At 47.4% G+C, this 15,372-nt stretch overlaps 1 protein-coding gene and 1 long non-coding RNA gene across 3 annotated transcripts in view; one reads left to right on the plus strand and one right to left on the minus strand.

Moving 5' to 3' along the window:
- Nucleotides 1-11,947, minus strand: part of ADD2 (adducin 2) — a 77,601-nt gene extending 65,654 nt beyond the window's left edge. Inside the window, exon 1 of one of the 2 annotated variants that reach the window (XM_083753247.1) lies at nt 11,427-11,945. The gene's annotated coding sequence lies outside the window, so the exon portion shown is untranslated. Of the gene's footprint in view, nt 1-11,426 lie in introns of both variants that reach the window. The other variant, XM_083753248.1, reaches the window with a different exon arrangement.
- LOC310851240 overlaps nt 1-15,372 on the plus strand; it is a 984,470-nt gene that overhangs the window by 83,694 nt on the left and 885,404 nt on the right. The gene's annotated exons all lie outside the window — the stretch shown is intronic.

The following is a 15,372-nucleotide window of genomic DNA, read 5'->3' on the forward strand; positions in this document are numbered from 1 at the left end:
CATGCCCAATTCACAGACAATCACTTGAACCCATTTTTTTAAAAAATAATGTGATCTTTGCTTTTATCTACACAAAATGTCAGAAGTTCCAAATGCATGTGATTCAGTTAAGAACAACAAAGAGTCTTGCAGCAGCACCTTTAAGAGCAGCTAATTTATTATGGAATATACGTCTGCCTCCCCCAGCCTGGTGCCCTCCAGGCAGTTTAGACAGCAACTCCCACCAGCCTCCGCCTGCAAGGCTGTTTGAAGCTGGGGCTGATGGGAGATGTAGTCAGAAACATTCCAGTCACTTAGTCAGCCGTGCCTTCTTCCAGGATGCCCCCTTCTTTTTACACACACACACACACACACACACACACACACAGCCAGCTAGCATTGCATGGTAGCTGAGCATGCCCAGTCTTTGTTGGGCTGGTTTTGGGTATGTTCCCTTCCACTTCTCTGAGTAGACAGTGCCATTTTGCTGGTATAAGATAACAGGTTCCCTATCAGACTACATAGGATATCCAGCTCTTCGGTGAAGCAGCTGACACCATTAAGAACCACAACAGGAATAACAAATTCCAAATGACAGTGATTTGAGACAACAAACTTAGCCAACTCATCTCAAAACACTATCCCTTAAGCCAAACTCTGATAGACAACCCACAGTCAGTCATACGAAAAGCCACCAAGAGCTTCAGGAGCACTGAGAGAGCAGAATCTCCATGGCCCATTTCCCATCATAAGTCACCCCCCAGGATGCCTTTTCCATCCCAAAGCCTTACCTGAAATGAGACTAAGACAGATCTAAACCATCAGCATCACCCAAGACTGTCTGGCATTGGAAGGCCACAGTCCACAACAATGCCTTGTCCAAAATTGGAAAATTAGCACAAGGATGCTGATAGACCAAGTTTGACTTGTTAAAGGTGCGACTTTCCTGGTGGCCTCTTCAGGCTGCAGGAACAACTCCTTCCCTCAGAGAGGGATTAACCGCCTCAGAGGTCCACTCACTCAGTCCCAATCTTGCTGTTTTAACTGGCCAGGATAGGCAAGGACCAAGCAAAGAGGCCACCAGCCTCATCCCACAGAGGCCACCAGCCTCATCCCACAGAGGCCACCAGCCTCATCCCACAGAGGCCACCAGCCTCATCCCACAGAGGCCACCAGCCTCATCCCACAGAGGCCACCAGCCTCATCCCACAGAGGCCACCAGCCTCATCCCACAGAGCCACATGTCTCTGGCATCAGGCAAGACAACCTGAGCAGGATCCATTAGGCAATGCTTCCTGGTTCCTTCAATCTCTGAGGGCTCATCCACACTTCTGCTTCTACAGTGCCTGGAAAGCACTGGTCTGAGCCCTTTTCCCTTTGTACTGCTCCTTTCCAAGGGAAAACCACTCTTTAGTAATAAATTGGAGCAAAAGCTAATCCGGAGGAAACCCAAATTACTGTTTGCTCTGAGCTCTGAGCAGGTTTCCCCAAGGGAAAGCAGACAGACGACAGGACTCTGTCATAGCCAGTGTGCCAAGGTCAGCATGGATGGCAGGGTCAGCCTAGCAGGGCTCAGCTCCAAGAGGCTGAGCAAAGCCAGCCCAACACAAACCTCTGTGCACCTTGCAACTCTGCGTGAAAGCTCTCTTGCAACTCTGCTGCTGATTTTGTGCAGCAGAAGCCAACGCGAGAGGAATAATTGACACTTCTGCCTGGGGCTGGGAGGCATTCTGGGATATGGTGCTAGGAGTGCCTTCACAATGAAACATCATGCGGGAGTAGAGAGAGAAAGGCTTCTCGGTGGATTTGGCTCAGAGCAAATTCCCGAATAGAGTTTTCGCATCCACGACAGCTACCAGATTAACTGAAACAAAGACTGATGTCCTCTCCATCATGTACGGAAGGCGGCCCACAGTTCCTCTCTACACTCTCTGCTGTTAGTGGAGCTTCCTGTCTTGTCTTAGAGCATATCGGATGCCTGGCAGCCACGGATGGGCGAATCTGTCCATTTCAGTTCTTTCTCCGTTTCTCATTTCCCCCCAGCCCTACGTTCCACTTGCCCTCTTTCAGCGTCTATTTGCACATTTTTCTTTGCAAAAAGTCAGGATGAAAACCCGCTTGCGTTTCTAGGAGCATTTTTGCATGCAATCACATTTTCCTGCAAGCCCTTTATCGTAATGCAGTGTAGCTTTGTAAGATACTTTCAATAATAATAATAATAATAATAGCATTTTGCACTGAAGAATCACATCACAAAAATAAAGAAAAATGCAGATTTTTAAGGATTAACAGTGTTCCGGATTGCTTATTGGTTCAGAAAGGGTGAATTAGGAATTAAAATGCAAACTGATTTATTCTTACTGATGCCTATAGTATTATTTATTTAGAGCATTTATACCCTGCTCTTCAGTCAATTCCAGAGTGGCTTAAATCAAAACAAGACGGTCCCTGCCCACAAGCTTGCAATCTAAAAGAAACAGGCACACAAAGGAATAGGGAGAAGGAAGGAAGAGGGGGAAATCAAACTCAGGCGCCAATCTTGAAACAGTTCTTAAAACGACCGGCTGGCACAGTTCAGAGGTAGGAGGTGCCTGGTGGAGCTGGTCTTACGGTGAAGCTGAGCGAATGAGTCTTCTGTTTCCCATCTCTCCCACTGAGAAAGTGGTGGAATGGCTGCTACAGTAGGGCATGCCATGTTAGAGGGTGAAACAATTTTTGCAAATTTCTTTAGTGAGGGGTCTTAAAAATATGTTTTTAGGTGTGAGGAGTTCAAATCTGCTATTATTTTGGTGACTGGAGAACATTTAGCTTGTTAAGTCTATGTTTGATAAAGTACATAAACTGATTTTGGAAAACCAAAGACTTATAATTGTACCTTTTGAAAGTGTCATGTAATGCTAAATAAATAAATAAATAAATAATGATATATGATATAACTGCACACGCTTTTAATGATTTCTGTGCAATTTTACCCACATTCTACTTATCAAGCAAAACCAAATTATATTTATTTAACCAAAATATCTTTTGAATTCCCAAGTTACGTTACAACTTTTTAGCATCCCTCATTTTTGGAAGTTGACAGCTGAACAATTTAACATGCCCTACTGCTCCGGTATCTCTTTTTGGGATGAACCACAGAGATAAAATAAAGCCAGTCTCTTTCCTACCCACTTTCCAGGTTACCAACAAAGCCACCCACCCACCCACCCACCCCTCACCCTTTTGGGCGTTTTGACCCTAATGACAGCACCATTTTTGACTCAAGTAAAAAAAACCCTCAACTTTTGAAGCATTTGCCTGCAGTTTAATAAATCAAGCTGATCTCAGAATGTAAATCGATACTACAGCGGCCATGGGCAGACTTCCACCGATCGCGGCAACCTCTTGCCTCTCCAGTAACATCTAGCAAGGCACAAAACAATACATGGCTCCATAATGCAGATGGTGAATCAGAGGGGGTGGGGGTGAAGAAGCTTGCCGTGGGTCCTGTTGCATGGAGTATCTGGCGGTGCCAGCTTGCAAGCAGAGGAAACCGCCCCCCTGAACATTCACACGCCATATCACCACCTTGGAAATGGTGAGAAGGGACACTGTTGCCCAGCCTCCGCCAACCAAGCTGGTGCCCTCTGGGTGTTTTGGGTTCCCAGCTGCCCCAGCCAGCGTGACCATACAATGCTGGGGCAGATGGGAGAGAGCACCCTGTTGGGAAAGGATGCTGGAGTCTGAGAGCACCAGAGGAACTCAGTGGCCTTAGCGACAAATAGCTGCCATCCAGGGATGGTGGGTTTTCTGGCAAATATTCAACTGGGAAATTTTCTGCCACCCTAAATCAATGGAGAAAATTAATTAATTAATTACATTTCTATACTGCCCTTCATCTAAGGTAAAGGTAAAGGTACCCCTGACAGTTAAGTCCAATCACAAACAACTCTGGGGTTGCAGCGCTCATCTCGCTTTACAGGCCAAGGGAGCCGGCGTTTGTCTGCTTCCGCCGACAGTTTTTCCGGGTCATGTGGCCAGCATGACTAAGCCGCTTCTGGCGAAGCCACAGCAGCGCACTGAACCTCTGTTTACCTTCCCGCCGGAGCGGTACCTATTTATCTACTTGCACTTTGACGTGCTTTCGAACAGCTAGGTTGGCAGGAGCTGGAACCGAGCAACGGGAGCTCACCCTGTCGTGGGGATTTGAACCGCCAACCTTCTGATCGGCAAGCCAAGCAGCGCAGTGGTTTAAACTTCATCTAAGGATCACATAAAAGCACAATAATGCAGAACAAGCATATGTTATATAGATTAGTTTTAGAATGCTTTGCCTTATATTTATTTTTAAAAACATATTCAATGCACAAAATTTTAATATTTGGGCATCCGTTTGTCTTGAGAAAACCCTTTGTGTAGGGTTTACTCCTTGGCCTTTTCTTCTTCCAAAGATGTCCTGCAAGGAGGTGCACATTTAGGATCAGAGTCTTCCTTCTCCTAGATGGGCTACCTTCCCAGGTGGATGAGCCCCATCTGCCCCTCACTTCCCTCTACAGCACATGCAGAAACTGCCTTCCTGACCATTGGACCCACTCTTGGTCTTGTCCTCTCAATCTGCCAGAGCCTGACTTTGCATGCAGGGGAAGCCCTTAACTCAGCGGGGATTTGAGACCCATCAGCTACCTGGTTTAGCCAGCCAATCGAAGCCCTTCCCAGGATGGGGCCACTGTTGCATGCTGACAGCTTCCAGGAGGCCCAGGTGGGATATAAATATTATAAATCTATAAAAGCCCCCCCCCCAAAGTTAGTTGCTAAACCATTGCTTAGTTTCCTGTGAACAAGCTGCAGTGAGACTCAGACTTGAGGCCTCCCTGCTGCCCCCTCCTTGCTTTGGTCAGCCTTCTGTTTTAGATTAGATTTGCCATTTTGCCTGAACCTGACAGATTTTGGGTTAACCTGAGATATGCCTTGTTAAAACAAGCTGTTTTTCAACCATAATCTAAGAAGCTGGCTTGTTTTGACAAACCACAGTTATGATAAACCACCGTTTAGGGTTCCTAATGATGCTTAACCTAAAACAGAAGCCAAAGTAAGAGGAAAGGGAAGCGGGACTGTGCAAGCCTGAGACTTACTATGGCCTGTCCTTGTCACAGTAAACAATGGTTGCATGATAAGCACAAACAGCAATGCACTCCTATGCAGGCTGATTTATAATAATGTCCAACTGAGCTAAATGAGGCTGGCTCCCTAGTATGTAGTGACTAGGCCTATAGCCTAAGGAGTAATGCAAAGGTGTTGAAAACTGTTCACATCCTAATTTTAGCATGCCTTGAAAGCTGAATACATAAATAGATGTGCTCCCTGGGAATAGTCACCCAGAAAAGAATGCTAATTTCAAGTTTAATTTTACATGGAGCTAGTATTCAGGTGGCTCTAGACTGAAGAAGGGAAGGAAGGAACAAGGAATTAAAAATAGCCTTTCATGGCTGCCATCGCTAACCCTGAACCTCCGAGGAGGAGGAGAAGGAAGAGGTGTCTCGATGGCACCTTTCCAAATCATTGCATTGATTTGGGGTCATTGTCCCTCCCGGGGATTCCCCCAGGAATGCCTGCCCCTTCAATCCCAATCCATTCTGAGTAGAGCCTCGGAGGGTTCATCCACCTCTAGTTTGTTCTCTTACTGTTATTTGACCATAACGCTTGTGCAATTGCATCTGACAGAAATAGAAACCTCGCCTCAAAAGCAGCAGCAAGAGGGAATATCCAAGAATTCTGGAAACGGTCTGCTGCATCCTTGGATAAGGCAGAATTTAACACCAAACATAACCATGGAAACAGAGATGTAGCTTTTTCTAAGCCACGTAGAGCGTTGGAACATAAAGCCGACAAGAGCAAGGAGATGTGTCTGCAATTAGGAAGAGCTTCCAAAGACGGGCACACAATTTATTCAGGGAGAAGTGACAAGGGGAAGGAGATAAAAGGAGGAAACGGTCTAAGCAACCACCTGGGCATTCCAGATGCAAAATGGAACTAACCTGCCCAGACCCCAGTGTCTTGGACCGCAGCTCCCATCAGCTCCAGCCGGCACTGTCATGCTTCCATCAGCCCCAGCATTGCACAGGATGATGGGAATTGTAGTCCAGAAATATCTGAAGGGCACCAGGTTGGGGTAGGCTGCTCTTGCCCATTTCAAGAGAAATATTAAACCAGGTAGAAGAAGACCAAGTCAGTGGTACAACACCAAAATTTGACACCGTCCCACCTCTTGCCTTCCATTCCACATCATAGTTGCTGCGCCTCTGAGGATCTGCACTCAGTGCGACTGAACTGATCGTAATTCCCTAAATCCACCTCTGACTAAGAGAGTAGGGATTAATAATAATAATAATAATAATAATAATAATAATAATAATAATAATATTTTATTTATACCCCACCCTCCCCAGCCAGAGCTGGGCTCAGGGTGGCTAACACAAATAAAATTACAATAAAACATAATGGGGGAAACAAACAAACAAACAAAAATCAGTTTACTAAATTACAGATTAAAATATAATTTAAAATGCAGCCTCATTTTAATAGCAGCCCATAAATCAAAACCATAAGGGAAGGGAAACATAAGGGTTGGACTGAGTCCAAACCAAAGGCCAGGCTCTGTCTTGCAGGCCCTGCGGAAAGATGTCAAGTCCCGCAGGGCCCTAGCCTCTTGTGACAGAGCATTCCACCAAGTCGGGGCCAGTGCTGAAAAGGCCCTGGCCCTAGTTGAAACCAATATAACCACCTTGCGGCTTGGGACCTCCAAAGTGTTGTTATTTGTGGACCTTAAGGTCCTTTGCGGGGCATACCAGAAGAGGCAGTCCCATAGGTACGAGGGTCCTAGGCCGCATAGGGCTTTAAAGGTCAAAACCAGCATCTTAAAACTGACCCTGTACTCCACCGGGAGTCAGTGCAGCTGGTAAAGCACTGAATGAATGTGATCCCGCAGCAAGAACCCCGTAAGGAGCCTTGCCGCTGCATTCTGCACCCGCTGGAGTTTCTCGGTCAGCTTCAAGGGCAGCCCTGCGTAGAGCGAGTTACAATAATCCAGTCTGGAGGTGACCGTCGCATGGATCACTCTGGCCAGATCAGGGCGAGAAAGGTAAGGGACCAACTGCTTGATACGGCGGAGATGGAAAAATGCCACCTGCGCCTCCATGGAAAGGGAGGCCTCGAAGGTTACACCCAAGCTCTTGACAGAAGGCGCTGGCACTAATTGAGCCCCCGCAAGAGATGGGAGTTGGCCCCCCAACCCCATTGTCTTCCTGACCCAGCCAGAGGACCTCTGTCTTCGAAGGATTTAACTTCAACCGGCTCCCACGCGGCCATCCAGCCACAGCTTCCAAGCATCTGGTCAGTGTGTCCAGGGCTGAGAAGTTGCAATGTCAACAGTTTCCCCAGGAAGATTGCTTTCACAAGTCCATGGCCCGATTACTGTGGTAGCACTTGCACTCTGGAACTCCCTGCCTACTGACATCAGAGAGGCGTCCTCACGGTACTCCTTTCAGTGCCTGCTAAAAACAGCTTTTAAAGACAAGTCTACCCAGACATGTAAATGTTGCTGTATGTTTTTAGTTTATTCCTGATCTTATCTTTTGAATGTTTCAAAGGGTGATTTTTATTGATAATTTTATTGTTTTATTTTCTTTGTATACTGCTTTGAGGGTTTTCTTTTAACAATCAAGCAGTGTATAAATGCTAGGGGATAAATAAGGAAATAAACAATAAATTAACTGAAAAGTTGTTGACCTTTCCTGGATGAAAACAAGGGCAAGCTCCCATTCTGTCACCTCAGCGATCTAACTGAGTGGTTCCTGCCGCCCTAACCACTGTTTGGTCCTTTGGTCCTTCTTTCCCTCCGCTTCTAACGCATCTTTCCTCCCAAAGGAGCCCCGGGCAGCAAGGAGCACAACAAGGTATTGTATTCAACACAGTGCTGAGGGAAAGGGCTGTAGCATCTTCCGCACATGCAGAACCTCCCAGGTTCAATCCCTTCTGGCAACTCCAGGTAGGACTGGAAGAGATTCCCTGCTCGAAACCCTGGACAGCCGCTGCCGGTCAGTGTAGACAATATGAACCAATGGTCTGACTCATATAAGGCAGCTTCCTATGTTCCATCCGTTCGAGGGTTTTTCCTTGCGTGATGCAATGTTCTACCCCCTCTTCCCCACACCTGGCACTTGGAGTCAAACCCGGAGACCCGGCTACCCAACGTCTCTCGCTGGGATGCTGCCCACACCCTTTAGTCCTCATGCCTAACAGAGACAGACAGGCACAGGGATAGTGCATGCAAAGGCATTGGCTCCCATTCCATTGCGGAATTTGACTCACAGTTGCCTGCGCTGTCAGAATTTGCAGCTAAACGTAACATGATGCTTAATGGTTCAAGGGCAGGGTCTCTTTTTACAACTGTAAGCAGCAGCTGTAGGTGCCTCGCCCCCACCCCAAATCAACTACAGTGGTACCTTGGGTTATAAACACTTTGGGTTACAAACACTTTGGGTTACAGACTCTGTTAACCTGGAAGTAGTACCTCAGGTTAAGAACTTTACCTCAGTATGAGAACAGAAATTATGCAGTGGTGGCACAGTGGCGGCAGCGGGAGGCCCCAGTAGCTAAGGTGGTACCTCGGGTTAAGAACGGTTTCAGGTTAAGAACAGACCTCCGGAACAAATTAAGTTCACAACCAGAGGTACCACTGTATGTTTGGGTTGGGTCTGCAGCATGCAGGGAGAGGCAGTAAACACTTTCCTCTGATCCCACGCCCGCAATGAACACTTTCTCCTGAGTGCTGCTGTTAGTCGAGGGAGAGTGATCCCGTTGACACCAGCAGAGGCTTCCCTCCTGCCGCAAACAGTTGGGGAAGGGGGATGGTAGTAGGCAGAAAAAGGGTTAACTCCCTTCACCCTGTGAAGGAAATCAGGCCCACCCACAGTAATTTAGCCTGATAAAACATTGGCATGCTTGAAGAGGTATTTAGCAGACTTTGGTCAAAGCCACAGCCTAGATTTAAAGCATACCCAATATAGATTTAAAGCACATGACTTCCCCCAAATAACACTGGGAACTATAGCTTCCCCTCATAAACATACCATTCCCAGCATTCTTAACAAACTACAGTTCCCAGGATACTTTGTGGGAAGTCATATCTGGTTTTCAGCGATGTCTGAAATAAGGATGGAGCTATGAAGAGGCACTGGTGGCTTCACGGTTTTTCCTGCATCATTATATTTGCATAGCATAAAACAGGGGTTGGCAACCTAAGGCCCACGGGCCACAAGCTGCCCTTGAACTGAGCCACTCGCTCAGCCCATCCCCGCATGCTGCACTAAACCGGCACACCCCGGTGCGCGGACTTGTTTCTGCGGCACCGGAAATCGTGTCTGCACAGACACCGAAAATCGGATGATACAGCGACATATCACCCAGTCCTAGAAGTCCTGTGCTTTAAATGCATGTTGTGAATCTGCCCTAAGAGAAATGGCTTCCCCCATAAAGTAACCTGGGAAGCATAGTTTGCTAAGCGTCGCCTAACCACTCTTAGCGCCCAGGAATCTTTGGGCAGGAAGCCAGGATGAGAGCTTTACATTATTGATGTCTCATCATGCCCACCAGATGTTTTTGACTGCAACTCCCATTAGCCCCAGTACTTAGCTTGTAAGCTCTTTGGGGCAGAGGCCTCCCCTTTCCTACCATTTTGCTTCTGTTACTCTGTGAAATACCAAGAGAAGGATCAATGCTCAAATTACAGGGAAGATGAGGAAAGAATAGGGTATCGTTCTTGCAATCCGTGGGCCCCAATCTGTGACTCATTTCTACTGGAGTGAAACCATGCTGCTCCCACAACCTTCTGAAAACAGTGGCTAAGGAGGGCAGCCGGACCCCACTCTGCTCCCCTGTAATTCAAACATGGCCCACCAGCAGATCGTCGCTTGAGTCGACAAAGCAGACACTCCTCCTCATCCAGGCCCAAAGCCACAGAGGCTGAAAGAGGTTGGAAAGATTCTCTTGAAAACAGGGAGGGGGTGAAAGGATGCCCCCACCTCAAAGCATTCTGAAAGAGGAACTACGGGGTCTCATCACAGAATTCTGTAGTTTGAGCACTGACAAGAGCCAGTGAAGAATGGTGGTTCGGGTGTCAGACTAAGACTTGAGAGGCCAGGGTTCAAATCCCTACTCACCGGGTGACCTTGGGGGCCAGTCACTGCCTCACAGGGTTGTTGCGGGGATTAAATGAGGAGAGGGAGAACGACATATGCCACCTTGGGCACTTTGGATGAAAAAGTTGGGATATAAATGCAATAAATGCATAAATAAATAAAAATACAGAAGACCCTGGTTGATAAACAGCAGCACCTAGAGCAACCACAGGCCTGATAGTTAGAAAGGGAAGTAGGATTGTTTTCAAAGTGAAGCTCAGGGCTGCCACACACTCTCTCCTCCTTAGAGCTACTGAGCATGTTCCGATTATTTCGCAGGGGCTGTGACTCATGAGACCTCCTGGAAGAGGAGACTGGGTGAGCCATGGCTGCAGCAGCCCTCACGATGAAGAGCTTGCTTTGACAGTGAGAAAACAAAAGAAAGAGATGAATATTCAGCAGGGATGAGGCCAAGCCCAGGTTAAGTGTGGCTCAGGAGTCCTCCCTCCCGTCCTCCTTCCTAACCGCACACAAGGTGGAGGAAGAGAACCTCACAGACACAAAGAGGACCCTGGATCCGGCCCAGAGAATCAGCCGCCACAGTGACACTTCCCAGCATTTTCCAGTCACTTCAAAGTGCAGAGCTAAGACCCACCTCTGTTGCCAAGTATCTATGCGTGAACCCGCTGCCTAGGAAACCAGAGGAATCCCCAGAGATCAAACGCCAGAGAATCTCCATGGCATGTAAAGCCAGATCAGAAGGGTTTCATTTTTAGGGATCGATGTGTCCATAATACACCTGTGTACACACACACACACACACGCACACACACACACACACACACACGCACTTTAAGATGACCAGCAGCCAGTTCTGTCCAATGGGCTGCTGCTGTGTTGTAGCACACAGGGCTTTTGGCCACGGTCGGTTTAAAATTGTTGCAAAAACAGACCAATCTGGTTTACGCAAACCGTGCAAGAGAGTAACCCCCACCCCCCCCATCCCCACCTATATTCCGCTTCCAGCTCAAGAAACACCACCTGGGCTCTTCGCAAGCAGCCCACGAAAAACAGCATCAGCAGCCCCAGCACCTTGGGGTTTACCTTTTTGCTGCAAGATGGGGTGGGGGGGGGCACCCACAGATTCACCGGTGCAAAACATTCAACGCCAAATAGGTTTTACCTATTTCTTTTTAAAAAAAACAACAACAACAGAAGCAGAGACAATAAAGTGGAAAGCCGACTGGTCGAAGGTGCGGATGAAATCCGAAAGGTTTGCCTCCTCCTTACCCGTTTAGCGCATCTTCCTTGCAGGGGCGGTTATTCGCTTTCCTCCCCGGCAGCGCGGTCCCTTCTCCTCCTTCTCCTCCTCCCAGTCAAAGGAGCCCACCGGAGGAGCCCATCCTGCGATCTCCGGATCTGTCCCTCGCCGCGCCTCGCGCCTCCTCCTCCTCCTCCTGGTCTCCTTGGGCGCCTTCGCTGCTCTGCGCGCCGCGGAGAAAGAGATCCGCCCAGGGAGGTGGGGAGGATGCCGGGCAGGGGGAGGAGGAGGCGGCGGCAGTAGCAGCATCCAAAGGGACCCGAGACCCAGCAACCGGGCGGCGGAGGCAACCTGCCCGCCTCGCCCCGTCCGCTTCGGATGATGACAAAAGGGCGGCTCCCCTCCGCGCCCCGAGCGCCCCCCTCCGGACGGCTGCGCGCACAGCCAGAGGCGCCGCGTCCCTCGGCCACCGAGCCGCCGCGCTGCCTCGTCTTCTGCTGCAGGGCGGAGCGGTGACGCAATGGGCCGTTGGCACAAGGAAGCCCCCCCAGCCGGGTGGGGGACCCCGATGGGTGGGCCGGAAGGATGCGCCCCTCTCCTTTAAGGGGCTGGAAGGAGGAGGAGGAGAAGCCGGCCATGGAGCTGGCCTCCCTTAGGAGGGGCTTTATTTGGCTGCGCGGCACTTGTTTTGAATGGCGTTACTTAGGAGTAGGAGTAGGCGGCTGCTCAGGAGTCGACAGGGGAAGGGCACCTGCTTGGCACCCCGAAGCTCCCCAGGTGGGGCGCGGAGAGAAACGCCCGTCCAAGATCCCGGAGAGCCGCCGCTGCCAGTCCGTGTAGGCAGCACGGGGTCGAGGGACCCAAGGGTCTGAGTCGGTGCGCTGCGGCGGCGATCAACAGACCTCGCTGCGCATGTGGGAAGATGCTGCCTTTGAAATGTAGCGCGCAACTGGCGCTGGCGCGGGAGGAGCAGGGCGCCTCGGATGCGGGGCTGCGGGAGAGGGAAGAGGCCAGAGGCCAGGAGCCCGGACCACCTCTGCCGATCAGGGGTCACGTTTTTGTGAAACGATCTCGCCCAGCCCGAGGAGATCCTTGATGGAAGTAAGTAACTGGATTGTATGCTTAGAGTTCGCGGGGAGGTTATACGACACTGACTCTTTATTGAGCGTTCATTCCGGGGTTTTCTGCTGTGCGGATGGATGCCGCTTTTCCACAATGAGCTTCGCCCAGAGCGGCTTACAGCAAACATGCCAAACATCACAATGCAGACCACTAGAAATGCAAATAAACAAAATGCAGAGCCGGTCAGTGATTTCAGAAATCACAAAAATCAACAAATTGGCAATCACAGAATAAAACTGTTTATAGATCAAAAGCGATGGGAGAATGTTACAATGTTACAAACACCCACACCCACAAAACCCCCAAATCATCCAGGCTTAAGTACATAACCACAGAGCAAAACAAGAGTTAACCAACGATGAAGTTTCTGGTCTTGCCGCTCTCCAAGGAGCCTGGCTTAAATGCGGTTCAGCTGGCTCCCATATCCTTTCTCCAGAGGAGGCTGACACAGCAGCAGAAGGCAAATGTCGGAGAAGGCAATGATGGTGAGTCTCTTCTCCAGCCTCCTAGAAGTACCAACTGCTGGTTATTGCACTTACTGGACAGGGAATACGCAGAAAGACATTTCTCCCATCGCTTTTGATCTGTAAACAGTTTTGGGGCAGGGGGAAGAAGCAGAAAAAGTGGCAAAAAAAATCTGTGCTAGTTGGGCAATCTGAATTTCCTGGTATGTGATGGAATCCCACATGCAAATTGTGACAGTCTGTTGTCCCACTGTGTGTTGTGTTCCTTGTTGCTGTATGGGTGTGAGGCTGTGCACACTCCAGGGGGCTAATGCACAACTGTGTCACATAGCTCTGATTTCTCTGCTTCTGAGGACTTTCCATTTAATTCTGCCTTGATGTTCCCACACTAGTGTGTGGCGCTTGATGGGATGCCTTCATGCTATGTGTTGCCCTTTGGAAGTTACAGGAACTAAATGTCCATTATGGACAGGTATGGAAGGATTAGTTTACCTGTGCATGCACACCTGGTTTCCCCCCTTCATTTAAATGGTTTTTTTAAAGTAATATTTTATTAAGTTTTAAGAATAACAACAAATGGAAAAAAGAGAAAACACATACATAAAAATATAAAGTTATAAAATACAAAAATTACAAAAATTTAACTTAGAGAAAAAGAAAAAGAAAAACAGAAAATAAAATAAAAAACACATTAAAAGAAAACACAAAAATCCCTCTTTTTAATTTCTCATCTTTGATTCACTTATTTTCCTGACTTCCTCACATCTCCCTTTTTTGTATCCCTTTTGAAAATTAGTTCAGCAAATTCATATCCAATTAATTTATCTATTATCAATCCAATCTTATTTTTTACCTTGTTGCTAGAACCCCTTCAGTTCATTTCAATGTCATTAACATTCAAAAATTTTACAATGTTTCTGTAAATAAGTTTTAAATTTCCTCCAATCTTCTTCCACCAACTCTTCTCCCTGGTCTCGGATTCTTCCAGTCTTTTCCGCTATTTCCATGTAGTCCATTACTTGCATCTGCCATTCTTCCAGAGTGGGTAGGTCTTGTGTCTTCCAATGCTTTGCGATGAGTATTCTTGCTGCTGCTGTAGCGTACATACAGAAAGTTCTATCCTTCTTTGACACCAATTGGCCGACTATGCCCAGGAGAAAGGCCTCTGGTTTCTTAGGGAAAGTGTACTTAAGTACCTTCTTCAATTCATTATAGATCATCTCCCAGAAAGCCTTAATCCTTGGGCACGTCCACCAAAGGTGAAAGAATGTACCTTCAGTTTCTTTACATTTCCAACATTTATTGTCGGACAAATGGTATATTCTTGCAAGCTTGACTGGGGTCATGTACCACCGATACATCATTTTCATAATATTCTCTCTCAAGGCATTACATGCCGTGAATTTAATCCCGGTGGTCCACAGCTTCTCCCAGTCAGATATATCCTATATCTTGTGCCCATTTTATCATTGCAGATTTTACTGTTTCTTCCTCAGTATTCCATTTCAACAGCAAATTGTACATTCTTGATAGTATCTTAGCATTGGGTTCTAACAGTTCTGTCTCTAACTTTGATTTTTCCACCTGGAAACCCACTTTTTTATCCTGGTTATAAACCTCTCTTATTTGAAAATAGTGTAGCCAGTCTCACACCTTCTCTTTAAGCTTCTCATAACTCTGCAATTTCAATTTGTCACCTTCCTGTTCTAAAATTTCCCAATATTTTGGCCATTTGGCCTCCATATTAAGTTTTTTCAGAGCTTTCGCTTCCATGGGTGAAAGCCACCTTGGAGTTTTACTCTCCAAAAAGTCTTTATATCTAATCCAGACATTAAACAATGCTTTCCTGACAATATGGTTTTTAAATGCCTTGTGCGCTTTTACCTTGCCATACCACAGATATGCATGCCACCCAAATACATTGTCATACCCTTCAAGATCTAAAACATCTGTTTTTTCAAGAAGTAGCCATTCCTTCAACCAGCAAAAGGCTGCTGATTCATAATAGAGTTTAAGGTCTGGCAGGGCATACCCCCCTTAAATGGTTTTGTTCACAGAGTATTGCAACAACAAAATTTTACCAAAGCCAAAACTTCACGCATGTTTCATGTAAGGGAAAACAGACAATTTTAAAATTCATTTTTGAAATCATGTTTTTCAATTTACTGATTTTGCACAGAGCAGCATTTAAAATGATGTTCATATGATGCACCAGCCCTGCCAAGTTCAGAACCAACAGCTCACCCATTCTAGGGCAAAGAATGACCGGACAGGGCAAGGCAGGGGAGTCTCTGATCTCCAGACCCTTCCCCTGCCCCCCCAACACAGAAAGCCACAGTGTGGCCCAGAGAATAACAAACAGTACATTATTATTATTATTATTATTATT

Source organism: Podarcis gaigeae (assembly GCF_964106915.1).
Source record: "Podarcis gaigeae genome assembly, chromosome: 8".
Classification (NCBI taxonomy): Eukaryota; Metazoa; Chordata; class Lepidosauria; order Squamata; family Lacertidae; genus Podarcis; species Podarcis gaigeae.